The following is a 16,050-nucleotide window of genomic DNA, read 5'->3' as shown; positions in this document are numbered from 1 at the left end:
TACGCCCATTTCACGCTCGATTTAGAGCCGGAGGTGGGGCGATTCGGCTCGCGTGAAAGTTACGACGGCCACCTTTAGGGCGGGCAGTGATTTTCGGTAGAGGAGAAAGGAGCGGGCCTCTGCGACGGTCTCGAGGACCAGGTCGCGGTGGAGGAGGTGGAGAGGAGCGGAACATGCAGGCGGGCTTCATGGTGTTGCCGCCTTGGTAGAGCCGCAACAAAATCCCAACAAAATATATGGCATGAGTTCACCGTTTCTAGGATTTTGCACATTATCATGTTCATCCTATCCTATTTGTCGACTAGATGTTGGTGTGAATGTAGCATCCGCTATGGATGAATCGTGGAGTATATGTTGGGTCCTTGTTGGTGTTTGTGAAAGAATAAAAGCAAATGACCGAACAATCTTTCTCATTGATTGAAAACTGGGTATTCATATCCTTCTTACAAGGCAGTTAGAGATACAATGTCGGTAACCACAACCGACGTAAACAACCGACTTAAGCATTGATTACTAGGATTAAATTAATCCTTAACACTCCCCCTAATTTATGCTAGTCTAATACCGCTTCATCTTGATAAAGATTCCTTCTGGTATGTGTTTGCCTTCTGTGAGAGCCCATTGATGTATGCTGGAGTGGTGATATCGGTATGTAACTGAATTATCACAGATAGGAAATACTTTGTTGATTTCCACATAATTACTACAAGGGGAATGTAGTATGCTATGCAGTTGGTATGATTTATATCATACTTACGGTGTGTGATGCCGTATTTGTCTAGCATGAGGCCAGTAAATTACCATTCTATAAGTTTGGTTATATTATTAATTTCACTATTTTTAAAGGTTGGTGCACCACCTTTAGACCTATTGGGTTCTTTCCCGGATGGGTAGTCCCTCCCGGTAAAACCCTGAAACCCATTTGTCACTCCCGATACTTTATCAGTAATGCCCGAGAACTTTCTGGAAGCTAAATGCAACTTTTCTATATATCAATCTTTACCTCCGGACCATTCCACAACTCCTCGTGATGTCCGAGATCTCATCTGGGACTCTGAACAATTTTCGGTCACCAACATACATAACTCAATAATATCGAAACATCACCGAACCTTAAGTGTGCAGACCCTGCGGGTTCGAAAACTATGCAGACATGACGTGATCACGTGAGACATTCTCCGGTTAATAACCAATAGTGGGACCTAGATGCCCATATTGACTCCTACATATTCTACGAAGACCTTTATCGGTCGAACCTCTATGCCAAAGATTCAGTTAATCCCGTATACTATTCCCTTTGTCCATCGGTATGTTACCTGCCCGACATTCGATCGCCGATATCTCTAGACCTAGTTCAATCTCGTTACCGGCAAGTCTCTTTACTCATCAGATGTCACGCTTTGAGCGTTTTCTTCAGATTTTTTTATTTTATTTTTCCGCACATGTTTTAGATTTTTAGATTCATTTATTCCGGGTTATTTTTTTTCACTACTCTTTCTTAGCTTTTCGAGGAAAAAACAAAAACTAGAATAGCGTAAAAACATGTTTTCTATTTTTTTGTGAGAGACACAGTTTTGCTTTCGTGCTTCCGTGGAAGACATGGTTTTGCTTTCCTAGAGGCACATCCATGCCTTTTAGAAACGAAAAAACACGTTTTTTTTGTGAGAGGCACGATTTTACTTTTGTGAGATGCACCGTTTTGCGTTCGTCGGAGACACGATTTTGCCTTCACGAGAGGCAAGGTCATGCCTCTAGGAAACGAAAAGAAAACTTATTTTTTGTTTTTTTTTCTATCACGAGAGGCACGATTTGTTCGTCTAATTTTTTGTTCGCTTTTTTCATGAATTTTTTTTTGTAAAAACCTATCAATATGAAATCTAATTTTGAATATCTCGACGTGTGAAACCCAACGATAATAAAGTTCAAAATTTAGACACATGGTTTGATAGAGAAAACATTTTAAAAATATGAATCTATGGAAAAAAGTCTCTTAAATTGCAAAAAATGACACACATGCAATGCGCCACTTATCCCAACTCGAAAGATAAGAATGGTCTTTGAAAGAAATACTCTTCAATTAGTGATTTCGGATACGTTCCAAAGAAACAAATATCATGCTAGATGAGGAGACTAGCAAGTTGCCGCTCGTGTGCGTCAAAAGGCAAACATCTAGCGAAGAATCGAACTCGATACCTCACGAAATAATCCGCGCGACAGTATAAGAACCAAATGCGGTGACAGATTAAAGAAAATGAAAATTTTCGACTATTGAACATTTTTAATATACATTAAAACATTATATACAATGATCGACTTTCAATAAACAGTGAACATTTTGGGGACATATGATGATTTTTTCTAAATGCACACTAACATTTTTGCAATATACGATGAACAGTTTTTAAATATACATTTAACTTTTTGGTGATATAAGGTGAACAAATTACACATTGAACATTTTTTATATACATTGAAAAAATTGAAATACACATTAAATATTTTTGTGATATACGCTGAACATTTTTTAAATGCACATTGAACATTTTTGCGATATACGGTGAACAAATTTTAAATATACACATTGAATATTTTTGTGACATACGATGAAAAATTCTTAAATGCACGTTGAAATTTTTTGTGATGTATGATGAATCTTTATTAATGCACATTTTTTATTTTTATGATATATGTGGAACAATTTTGAAATACACATTGAACATATTTTGATATACGCTGAACGGTTTTACATAGCTCAACATTTTCTAATTATACGTCCAACATTTTCTTTAAAGCCGCAAAGAACCTTGTATAATACGTCGAACATTTTCTTTTTTGAGATGGAACGCTCCATTCCATTAATAAACCAGAACAGAAACATCGATATCCACCAGCACAAATACAGAGTTTGGCACTTCCTCCAACCACAGACGTCTGGGTTCATGGCCACTAGCTCCTAACGTCGCTAGGGCGTGTGCAACCTTATTACAGATTCTTGGGCGAAATGGAAATTCCGTAGAGCTAAAGTTGAGACGAATAAGAGCTCTAATGTCTCTATATATTACTCCTTCAGCAGTTAAATCATACCCGCGTGTTTGGAAGGCACGAATAACGTTTGGAGCATCAGATTCAATGATGATCCGTGACATGCCCGAATTTGCAGCTGCATGTATTGCTTGAGCACACACGCCTCCGCCTCCGCCTCCGCATGTACAGGACCAGCAGTCCAGTTCAGCTTCCCTGCACCACATCCTCGTACAACACCCTGGCTGTCTCGCATGATGAAACCCGGGGCACCTTGTTTAGTTTCAGATGAGTATGATCCATCACAATTGATTTTAAGAGCATCACCTATCTGCGCTTGCCATTGCACCTGGGCAGCATTTTGCTTCTCATGTCTCTGTCGGGTACAATAATTGTTCAGATTCCAAAGCCCGGTATTTAGCTCGTGTACAGAGCAGCCCTTCTCTCTGGCGTTTATTTTGTTTCTCCTAGTCCACAGCCTCCAGAGCAAACATTTTCTAGTTATACGTCAAACGTGGTCTTTTGGCCGGGCATGCTCCTAGAACCAGTGAAGCGTCAAGCGTGTTTACCCCCGCGCGTGTACGGTGCACACTACCACTACCAACTCTGGAAGGGCCAACAGCGTCCGGATACAATGCATCTGAAGCTTCTCTTGTGCTGCAAGACACGATCCAACGAGATCGTCCCGAAGCGAAAGATTCTGACACCGCTCTTACTATAGCCAGGCCCAACTTGAGTGACTCTCAACACCACAGTGTGCATGTGCACCCAACCAGAGAGAGAGAGAGGGGGCCTCTTTTCTTGTACTCCCTCCATTCCTAAATATAAGTCTTTTTTGAGGTTTTACTATAGAACTGCATAGCGATGTATTTAGACATAATTTAAAGTATAGATTCACTCATTTTGTTTTGTATGTAGTCTCTTAGTAAAAAATTTTAAAAGACTTATATTTATGAACGAAGGAAGTATGCAATTAGAGAGAGAGAGAGAGAGAGCCCTGCTGACCCGCTGATTCCGTTCAAACCTTCGGACCATCCTGGAATTAATTTTTTATGAAGAGGAGATCGGCTGCTGGAACCCGCAAGGAGCCCATCCCGATACCGTGCAAAGCCTAAACAAATGCGGTGGACGCGATGCACCTCGGCGGCTCCGGAGATTGTTGAATCACGGGCGCCTTTTGTTTTCATATAAAAGAAGAAAAGGAAAAGTGAAAAGTCCATCGTAAGTCCACTGCCAATTGTGATGTTCTCCTTCTCCAGAGGCAGGTGCTAGGGCCGGAACCGTCGATTAGAGAAGCGACGGCGTACGCAAACTCGAATGAACATGGCCGTCTGCGTTGTCGACGAGCCATGCCGCCACTGGCGTCCCTATTCTTTTCCAACGAGACGCACTGTTCGCTGTTCGGTGTTGAGCTCTGCACGTTGGCAGCTCGGACAAATGCCAATTTTCTTCCTGGGGCGGCTAGACAAACGCGGTAAAATTGACAAATTTACCCTAAAAACCAAACCAATTTGCAAATTAAACTATGTTTGAAAAAAAAATCCAGCTAACCATTTTATGTAACTACTTTATCTTAGACGCCACACTACACTGTGTGGTGTCTGAGACCTAGTGTGGCTCGTAAGGCATAGACGCCACACTACACAGTGTGATGCCTAAAACAAATACGTCACACAGTGTAGTGTGGCGCCTGACTGTCAGACGCATGACTGTCGGACGTCACACAAAAAAAATTAGTTGAGTGATTTTTTTTAAACATAGTTTAGTTTGTGAAATATTTCGGCTCCTACATCAAATTTATCAATTTACCGACTAACGAAGCAAAAGTTCCTTTTGGCGAGCCAACAAGATCACCTAGACGCGAAGATCCCGCCATTCTTCTTATTCTAATGCAACTTGTCTCGGGTTGATTCCATCTGCAGTGCGTTGGGCCGTCGGATCCCTGCTTCCCAAGCCCAAGGTAGGCTTTCCACTCAACGCGACCGGCGAGGAATCCCAGGGCCCGGATCAGATACGGACGGACGGCAACTTGTTCTGTTCTCCGGCACCGGCTGCTCTGCCTCTGCCTCTGCCTCTGGGGCTCTGGGCTCTGGGGTGTCATCATCACTGCCGTCAGTCCAGCCACCACCAACCACACACGAAACTTCACGGGCGATTTTCAATAGAAAGTCGACCACAAGGTCCGCTGCCACTCTCCTGCCGAGCCACGCCCACGCCGACATGCGGGGCCACAACTCCTGCCAAGGCATCACCCCGTCATAAAGGGGAATTTTTTATTTTTATTTTTCCAGGCAAAACGGAGCGCAGCACCTCGGCTACGCACGCACGCAGGCGGCGCCGATCCTTTCCGTGTCACGGCATCTCCAATGGTTGTAAGATAGTTGTTGGTAATTTTGACACATAGGATTTTTGATGATGTGTCATGCAATAAATGAGGAAAGAAAGCAAGGTTGTATGTAAATTAACCAACACCCTTGCACAAGCTCCAATGTAAAATGAGAGAGCACCTTATTTATTACATCACATCTTATTGGACAAACTAGATACAACCCATTGGAGTAGTTGTATGTTAAGTTGTTGGTTGATGACATGACATATTTTACCAACAAACTGTTGGAGATGCCCTTACTACTACTTTACCACCTACCGCTGGCCATGCATGGTGTCCAGTGGCCACCTACCCGTGGCGGGCAGCGGTTGACGTGCCAACGAGCGTTACATGGCCATGCGACAGTCAGTCACTCTCACGAGCGTGTGTTGCGGTTCAAACCAAACCAGGATCCATTCCCTTCCGGCGTCTGCGTGATTGATTGCAACCTCTAGCCTGCCGAAACATTATTTTTTTTCCTTTTCCCGGAAGGTGCCTAAGCACCGTTCACCAAGCGTCATTATCATTAGGGAGGAGAGCAGTGCGACGCTATGGCCCGAAACACATGGGCACTTCACCTTTTTTAAATTACTAGCACAAATGTCCGTGCGTTGCAACAGAAGAAAAATAAACAATAAAAAAGTATAGTCCATTGGTACAAATGCGCGTGGATACTGTAAAAAAAAGAAACGTACGTAAGGTCTTAGTTATAAAATATGTACAAAGAAAGAAACCTAGTGCATGTACAAAGGTTATAACATTTCTCAAATATTGATGCTTAAGTTAACATGTTACAATACAAATAGTCGATAAGAAATAAAGACAAATATTGATTTCCATTGTATCCTATATAATATTTAAAAAAATATTTAACATGTAAAATAACAACGTATTCAAACTCTACATATTTTTCTAATCAAGTTTCATATATAACATGTTTAAATTGGATTTGCGCCTTAAAATATATTGTTATTCAAAAATATATATTTATTCTGAATGGACTTTGAGGTTATTAACGCGTATGTGAGGGGTTTATGTAAAAAAAACGATTTATTCTGACTACAATTTAGACCGCGGGTTATTTAGCATGAAAGTAAGGGGGTCTTGTGTAAAATGTAAAAAAAACCGGTTCGGTCTCACTTATAAATGGACTGCGGGTTAATTAGAGGAAACTAGAGGAGCCTTTCTTCAAAAATGCCACGACGGACGACAGAAATCATCGGTGCTTTATTATCAGGGAGAGAAAAAATAGTGAATTTTAGGATACTTAGAAGATATGATATAGCTATATTTTTAATAAAATAGTAATTTATGCCTTGTTCTGGCTTTTATTTGACGGAAAAGCTGAGCCCGAGTCCGGCCCGGATGTCGAGCTTTTGGGCCGGCTGTCTATGCTCGTGTCTACCCGAGACTGAAACCCGACGGTTGGACTAGGCTGGGCTCGGGCTCTAGTTTTAAATAAAATAATCTAAAATATACTACCTTTGTAACTTAAGTAAAACATTTTTGTAGCTGATGCATAATGATATTCCATAAACTTTTAAAAACTATTTACTTTGTAATTTTAAATAAAAATATATTTTTGTATTTTTAGCCTAGCCAGGCAAGGATTGGAATTTTAGGGTTCCATTTGTCTAGGCCAAGCCTAAACAAAGTACAGTCAAATGATTGTATCGAGGTACGACAATCTATGAGACCGACAAGGCCTCTTTGCGGTTCGGTTGGTTGTGGGGATCTACTTACACAAAGAGCAACACCAACCAAAGTACACCAGGGTTTAGACATGTTCGGGCCGCCCTGAGGCGTAAAACCCTACATCCTCTTTTCATAGATGTGGACTATGTGTATGCCAAGTTACAAGGAGCGCAACGGCTCGACAAGGTGCTCGAGAGTGCTACAACGCATGCAAATAGACAAGGTTTTGACCATTGTAAAAGTAGACATGGACCTCTTTTCATAGGCAAAAGGGGTTACCACAGTGGTTAAAATGGTAAACACACAAGGGTAAATAGTGGTTGTAAGAGTGGGCAAACTACCAACACACGCTACACTGGAAAATACCTAACCTTGACGGATTAGGACATGCACATTAAATGCATCATGAGGTGTCGCTCCCCCACAAGGATTAACTCTCCTTCTGTGTCGTTCGCCCAGCTACCTCTTATTATCCCGCCACGCCATTAGGAGGGGTGTCGTTAAAGTTGTTGTAATTCCTAGGAGCCGCCACATGCCCCGACAAGCCCTGCCTAAACCGCCTGCCCGCTCGACACCTCATTGATGGTAACAATCAGCCCGACGAGGTAGAGTAGTGGCTTGGTAGTGGGACTTTGCCAGATGTGAAGGCTGGCGGGTCTTCTTCACTGGCAAGGAGGCTTGTCGGTGGCTTGGTCTTCGCTTGATGTTGCCTTGAGTGCGATATTTCTCCGACAAGGCCTGTCGGACCGTAGGTTGTTGTCGTCTCGGCACAAGTGAGGGTGTTAAGGGCATATTCCTTAGTACACCAACAGGAGCCCCGTGTTTGGGCCACATTTGAGTCCTTGATGGAGTTGGGCTAGGCCCAAAGCAGTGCGCACACACACACATGGTCACAAGCTACTGCGGTTGTAATGACGATTTTTACTAGCTCATCCACGATATGCATTAAATGCGGAACATGGGAGAGGTGGAGCGAAACGGCGCGTGGGGGCGCCTAAAAACGCGACCACGTCACACGAGGGAGAGGCGACATGTGTGCATTCCTCCCTATAATAAAGGGATTCACACGGGTGCTGCTCATCCCAGCCGACTGTTCCTCATTCTGCCTCCTCCTCTGTCTTCTCTCTCACGCAACGCAGAGCCCCCGCGCCATGACACCATCTTCGTCGTCATTCTTCTCCGAGATCGCCATGGCGCTAAGAGGGCACTGTGTGCCACTTCTTCGGGTCCCACGAAGAGGACCAGGAGAACTGTTGACCTCGCGCGGACTCGGGGAAGGAAGCTCTAGCGATGGCGCGGAGGAATAACATCGTTTTCTTACCCTCGATGCTGACAGGTAACGACCTCATCTCGAGGTACGCTCTGATGTGGGGGAAAGAAACCACAGCGCATTATGCGCCGGAGGTGATTCCTGGCGATTCCTAGCCCAGCGAGAGGAAGTACTCGTTCTTCACGGCGTACTTCTAGTGTGGGCTGGTTCCCCATTCTCCGCCTTCTTCATAAATCAGATAATGACCTATGGCTTCAGACTGCTCGATTTCACTCCCAATGCTATGACCACCCTCTCGGTCTTCACACACTTCTGCGAGAATTTCATAGGAGTAGTCCCCAATGTAGCACTCTTCCGCCAATTTTATTATCCACGCATAGAAGGGGATGCTTTCTCCTGTAGCATCACGTGGATTTCTCGGGCCACCCACAAGGAGGTACAGCCCCCCCCCCCACGCAACCTGCACAATAGAGATGGTGGACCCCCAAACTCTTTTGGATCCTCTGTTACAAAACCGATAACCTTCCGGTACTCTTCCGGAACTCGAATACCAACTTCCCTTATATCAATATTTACATCCGCACCAATCCGAAGCTCCTTGTCATGCCCGAGATATCATCAAGGACTCCGAACAACCTTTACTCACTAATACAACAACTCAACTATACTAGATCGTCATCGAACGTTAAGTGTGCTGACCGTGCGGGTTTGAGAACTATGCAGACATGACCGGGACACCTCTACGGTTAATAAGCAATGGCAGGACTTGGATGCCCATATTGGTTCCTACACATTCTAAGAATATATTTATCGGTCGAACCACGATGTCAAGGGTTCACTCAATCCCTTATGTAGTTCCCTTTGTCCATTGGTATGTTACTTGCCCGAGATTCGATCGTCGGTATCTCCATACCTAGTTCAATCTCATTACTGACAAGTCTCTTTACTCGTTCCATAATACAAGATCTCATGATGTCACACCCAAGATGCGACCCTATCCTCAGTTTGGCACGAGGGCCTCGTCAGGGATAGAAGCACATCTCGTCGTGTCGCAAGAATGGATATCGTTACAAGTACATCTACTGAAAAGAAGAGATATATAATAGAATTGGCTTACACTCGCCACAAGCTACATCAGAGTCACATCAGTACATTACATATTTATCAAGAGTAAGAGCAGGGTCCGACTACGGACGAAAACAAACGAGAAAATAAGAACGACGTCCATCCTTGCTATCCCAGGCTGCCGGCCTGGAACCCATCCTAGATCGATGATGAAGAAGAAGAAGAAGAAGCAACTCCAAATGAACAATCAACGCGCTCGCGTCAAGTAACCTTTACCTGTACCTGCAACTGGTGTTGTAGTAATCTGTGAGCCACATGGGACTTAGCAATCTCATTTCCAAAGGTATCAAGACTAGCAAAGCTTATTAGGTGAGGTAAGGTTAAGTGGTGAGGTTGCAGCAGTGGCTAAGCATATATTTGGTGGCTAACTTACGAGTACAAGAATAAAGAGGGGGAAGATCTACGCATAACGGACGTTAACTACTGATGATCAAATGAATGATCCTGAACACCTACCTACGTCAGACATAACCCCACCGTGTCCTCGATCGGAGAAGGAACTCACGAAAGAGACAGTCACGGTTACGCACACAGTTGGCATATTTTAATTAAGTTAACTTCAAGTTATTTAGAACCAGTGTTAAACAAAGTTTCCATGTTGCCACATAACCGCGGGCACGACTTTCCAAAAGATTTAACCCTGTAGGGGTGCTCCAACTAGTCCATCACAAATTACCACAAGCCGCATAGAAATCCTCCATCATGAAGCTCGCGATCTCGTCGGATTCCCTAGTGAAAAACCTCAACTCTGAGATTACCCAAAGCATCACCAGAATCCCGATGCACAAGATATTTCGTCAAAGGTAAAACTAATCCAGCAAGGCCCCCCGACGTTTCGATGATCCCGATAGGAGCCGCGTATCTCGTCCTCAGGACACGACGGATGAGCGATGGTTACCACGCCAAACGCTGAGTTGCCCCGGGTAGCGTTAATAAGCTGCTCTGTTTTGGACGAACACTCATGAGGAGCACTAGACCGGGGGTTGATTAAATTTCCTCGGGTTAATTACTCCCTATGCAGTTCATTAGTTGTTAGGCAAATGTAGTACCGATGTTGGGCCTTGCCAGACCAGCTTTAATCTAAAACGAATTATCAAGGGGGTTGTGACAGCCCGATGCCGGCGTTCCAGAAGATTCCCCTCTCTTTCCGTTTTCGTCGTGTGTCTATTTTCTTTTGTCGCTTCATCATCGCATCATGCGCATCATCTGCATTTCATCGGCATCTCCGTTGCCGCCCATTTTCAAAACTTGCATCCGTTAGTAGTTGCAGGTTCTCGTCGTTGTCCGTTCTGAGCCCGACCTCACACGCACGCGCCCGCGGCATCGTCAAACCTTGTTTTAAAAGTGTGCGTAAAACTTCCTATAATCGGGGTGAAACTTGGCATGCGGTTGTAATTAGATATAGCTAGGCCGCCTGTCGAATTTCGTCGCGATCGGAGTTCGTCTAGTACCCGAAGGGTCGACCGTAGCGGCACCGTATTCGGTCTACCGTTGGACGGTCATCGGTGTTTTAAAAATTGTTGCCGCGCCACCCGTTTTCCCTCTCATCTCCAGTAAACCACCCTACACGGCCACTTACCCGTTCCCGCTTTCGGAATCGTCCGAATCCGACCGCACGGTTGGATCCGGAACGGAATTCCGGGTAACCTAGCCCCCCCATTTGTCTATATATACCCCTCCTATTTTTAAGGCAGCCTACCACTCTCTCCTCCTTGTTTTCCGCGCAGCCCCCACCAAACCCTAGCCTCCCACCTCTCTCTCCTCCCCCCAGCCGCCGGGCCTGCCCGAGCCCGCGCGCGGCCCGCTCGAAGCCCATCCGGCCGCCGCCCCATTCTCCCTACCCGAGCCTCCTCCTCCTGAGCTCCTCCATGGCAGCATCGAGCTCGCCCCCGGCCCTGCTCTTGCCGAGCTCCCACAGCCGGAGCCCCACCGAAGCTGTTGGGGAACGTCGCATGGGAAACAAAAAATTTCCTACGCGCACGAAGACCTATCATGGTGATGTCCATCTACGAGAGGGGGTGTGTGATCTACGTACTCTTGTAGACCGTACAACAGAAGCGTTAGTGAACGCAGTTGATGTAGTGGAACGTCCTCACGTCCCTCGATCCACCCCGCGAACCGTCCTGCGATCAGTCCCACGATCTAGTGCCGAACGGACGGCACCTCCGCGTTCAGCACACGTACAGCTCGACGATGATCTCGGCCTTCTTGATCCAGCAAGAGAGACGGAGAGGTAGAAGAGTTCTCCGGCAGCGTGACGGCGCTCCGGAGGTTGGTGATGATCTTGTCTCTCCAGGGCTCCGCCCGAGCTCCGCAGAAACGCGATCCAGAGGTAAAACCGTGGAGGTATGTGGTCGGGCTGCCGTGGTAAAAGTTGTCTCAAATCAGCCCTAAAACCCCACTATATATAGGAGGGAGAGGGGGAGCCTTGCCTTGGGGTCCAAGGACTCCCAAGGGGGTCGGCCGAGCCAAGGGGGAAGGTCTCCCCCCCCCAAACCGAGTCCTACTTGGTTTGGAAGGTGGAGTCCTTCTTCCCTTTCCCACCTCCCCTTTTTTTCCTTTTCTCTTTGATTTTTCTTCCAATGCGCATAGGGCTCTTTTGGCCTGTCCCACCAGCCCACTAAGGGCTGGTGCGCCACCCTCAATGCCTATGGGCTTCCCCGGGGTGGGTTGCCCCCCCGGTGAACTCCCGGAAACCATTCGTTATTCCCGGTACATTCCCGGTAACTCCGAAAACCTTCCGGTAATCAAATGAGGTCATCCTATATATCAATATTCGTTTCCGGACCATTCCGGAAACCCTCGTGACGTCCGTGATCTCATCCGGGACTCCGAATAACATTCGGTAACCAACCATATAACTCAAACACGCATAAAACAATGTCGAACCTTAAGTGTGCAGACCCTGCGGGTTCGAGAACTATGCAGACATGACCCGAGAGACTCCTCGGTCAATATCCAATAGCGGGACCTGGATGCCCATATTGGATCCTACATATTCTACGAAGATCTTATCGTTTGAACCTCAGTGCCAAGGATTCATATAATCCCGTATATCATTCCCTTTGTCCTTCGGTATGTTACTTGCCCGAGATTTGATCGTCAGTATCCGTATACCTATTTCAATCTCGTTTACCGGCAAGTCCCTTTACTCGTTCCGTAATACAAGATCCCGCAACTTACACTAAGTCACATTGCTTGCAAGGCTTGTGTGTGATGTTGTATTACCGAGTGGGCCCCGAGATACCTCTCCGTCACACGGAGTGACAAATCCCAGTCTCGATCCATACTAACTCAACGAACAGCTTCGGAGATACCTGTAGAGCATCTTTATAGTCACCCAGTTACGTTGCGATGTTTGATACACACAAAGCATTCCTCGGGTGTCCGTGAGTTATATGATCTCATGGTCATAGGAACAAATACTTGACACGCAGAAAACAGTAGCAACAAAATGACACGATCAATATGCTACGTCTATTAGTTTGGGTCTAGTCCATCACATGATTCTCCTAATGATGTGATCCCGTTATCAAGTGACAACACTTGCCTATGGCCAGGAAACCTTGACCATCTTTGATCAACGAGCTAGTCAACTAGAGGCTTACTAGGGACAGTGTTTTGTCTATGTATCCACACAAGTATTGTGTTTCCAATCAATACAATTATAGCATGGATAATAAACGATTATCATGAACTAAAAAATATAATAATAACTAATTTATTATTGCCTCTAGGGCATATTTCCAATAGTCTCCCACTTGCACTAGAGTCAATAATCTAGTTCACATCACCATGTGATTCCAACGAATCCAACACCCATATAGTTCTGGGGTATGATCACGTCTTGCTCGTGAGAGAGGTTTTAGTCAACGGTTCTGAAACTTTCAGATCTGTGCGTTCTTTACAAATCTTTATGTCATCTTATAGATGGTGCTACTACGTGCTATTCGGAAATGCTCCAAATACCTACTCTACTATACGAATCCGTTTCACTACTCATAGTTATTCGGATTAGTGTCAAAGCTTGCATCGACGTAACCCTTTACGACGAACTCTTTAACCACCTCCATAATCGAGAAAAATTCCTTAGTCCATTAGTTACTAAGGATAAATTTTGACTGCTGCTAGTGATTCAATCATGGATCACTCTTTGTACCTCTCAACAGACTTTGAGTCAAGGCACACATCAGGTGTGGTACACAGCATGACATACTTTAGATTCTATGGCTAAGGCATAGAAGACGACCTTCGTCTATTCTCTTTATTCTGCCGTGGTCAGGTTTTGAGTCTTACTCAAATTCACACCTTACAACGCAACCAAGAACTCCTTCTTTGCTGATCTACTTTGAACTCCTTCAAGAACTTGTCAAGGCATGCATCTTATTGAAACTTTCATTAAGCGCTTTTGATCTATCTCCATAGATCTTTGATGCTCAACGTTCAAGTAGCGCAATCCAGGTATTCCTTTGAAAACTCCTTTCAAACAATCTTATATGCTTTACAGAAATTCTACATTACTTCTGATCAACAATATGTCTACCGCATACACTTATCAAAAATTCTATAGTGCTCCCACTCACTTCTTTGGAAATACAAGTTTCTCATAAACCTTGTACAAACCCAAAATATTTGATCATCTCATCAAAGTGTATATTCCAACTCCGAGATGCTTGCACCCGTCCATTGAAGGATCACTGGAGCTTGCATACTTGCTAGTATCTTTAGGATCGACAAAACCTTCTGGTTGTATCACATACAATGTTTGCTCAAGGAAACCGTCGAGGAAACAATGTTTTGACATCCTACGTGCAATATTTCATAAATAATGCATCAACAACTAACATAATTCTAACAGACCTTTAGCATCGCTACGAGTGAGAAAATCTCATCATAGTCAACTGTTTGATCTTGTTGAAAACATCTTTGCGACAAGTCGAGCTTTTCTTAATAGTGACTTATCACCATCATCGTCTGTCTTCCTTTTAAAGATCCATCTTTACTCAACAGTCCTATGACCATCAAGTAGTTCTTCCAAAGTCTACACTTTGTTTTCATACATGGATCCTCTCTCGGATTTCATGGCCTCCAGCCATTTGTCGAAATCCGGGCCCACCACTGCTTTCTCCATAACTCGTAGGTTCACTGTTGCTCAACAACATGACCTCCAAGACAGGGTTACCGTACTACTCTGCAGTAGTACGCGACCTTGTCGACCTACGAGGTTTGTAGTAACTTGATTCGAAGCTCAATGATCACCATCATCAGCTTCCACTTCAATTGGTGTAGGCGCCACAGGAACAACTTCATGCGCCCTGCTACACACTGGTTGAAGTGATGGTTCAATAACCTCATCAAGTTCTACCATCCTCCCACTCAATTCTTTCGAGAGAAACCTTTCCTCGAGAAAGGATCCGTTTCTAGAAACAAACACTTTGCTTTCGGATCTGAGATAGGAGATGTACCCAACTGTTTTGGGTATCCTATGAAGATGCATTTATCCGCTTTGGGTTCGATCTTATCAGACTGAAACTTTTTCGCATAAGTGTCGAAGCCCCAAACTTTCAAGAAACGACAGTTTAGATTTGTCTAAACCTCAGTCCATACTGTGTCATCTCAACGGAAATACGTGGTGCCCTATTTAAAGTGAATGTGGTTGTCTCTAATGCTTAACCCATAAACGATAGTGGTATTTCGATAAGAGACATCATAGCATGCACCATACCAAATAGTGTGTGGCTATGACATTCACACATCATCACACTATGATGTTCCAGGTGGCATGAACTGCGAAACAATTTCCACATTGTCTTAACTGCGAACCAAAACTCGAAACTCAGATATTCATTTCTATGATCATATCGTAGACAGTTTATCCTCTTGTTACGACGAACTTCACTCTGAAACGGAATTGAACTTTTCAATATTTCAGACTTGTGATTCATTAATTAAATACTCTTGTATCTACTTAAGTCGTCATTGAAGTAAGAACATAATGATATCCACTGCGTGCCTCAGCACCCATTGGACTGCATACACCAAAATGTATCACTTCCAACAAGTTACTATCTTGTTTCATCTCAATGAAAACAAGGCCTTGCTCATGTGGTATGATTAGCATGTCACTAGTGATTCAAAATCAAGTGAATATAAAGATCCATCAGCATGGAGCCTCTTCATGCAATTTATACTAACATGACTCAAGCGGCAGTGCCACAAGTAAGTGGTACTATCATCATTACCTCGTATCTTTTGGCACCAATATTATGAACATGTGTAACACTACGATCGAGATTCAATAAACCATTGAAGGTGATTATTTAAGAAAATAGAGTAACCATTATTCTCTTCAAATGAATAATCGTATTGCAATAAACACGATCCAATCATGTTCATGCTTAACGCATGCACCAAATAACAATTATTTAGGTTTAACACCAATCCCGATGGTAGAGGGAGCGTGCGACGTTTGATCATATCAACCTTGGAAACACTTCCAACACGTATCGTCACCTTGCCTTTAGCTAGTCTCCGTTTATTCCGTAGCTTTCATTTCGTGTTACTAATCACT

The sequence above is a fragment of the Hordeum vulgare genome, chromosome 2H (genome assembly GCF_904849725.1).
Source record: "Hordeum vulgare subsp. vulgare chromosome 2H, MorexV3_pseudomolecules_assembly, whole genome shotgun sequence".
NCBI classification, from domain to species: Eukaryota; Viridiplantae; Streptophyta; class Magnoliopsida; order Poales; family Poaceae; genus Hordeum; species Hordeum vulgare.
Note: the sequence above shows the minus strand (reverse complement) of the source record.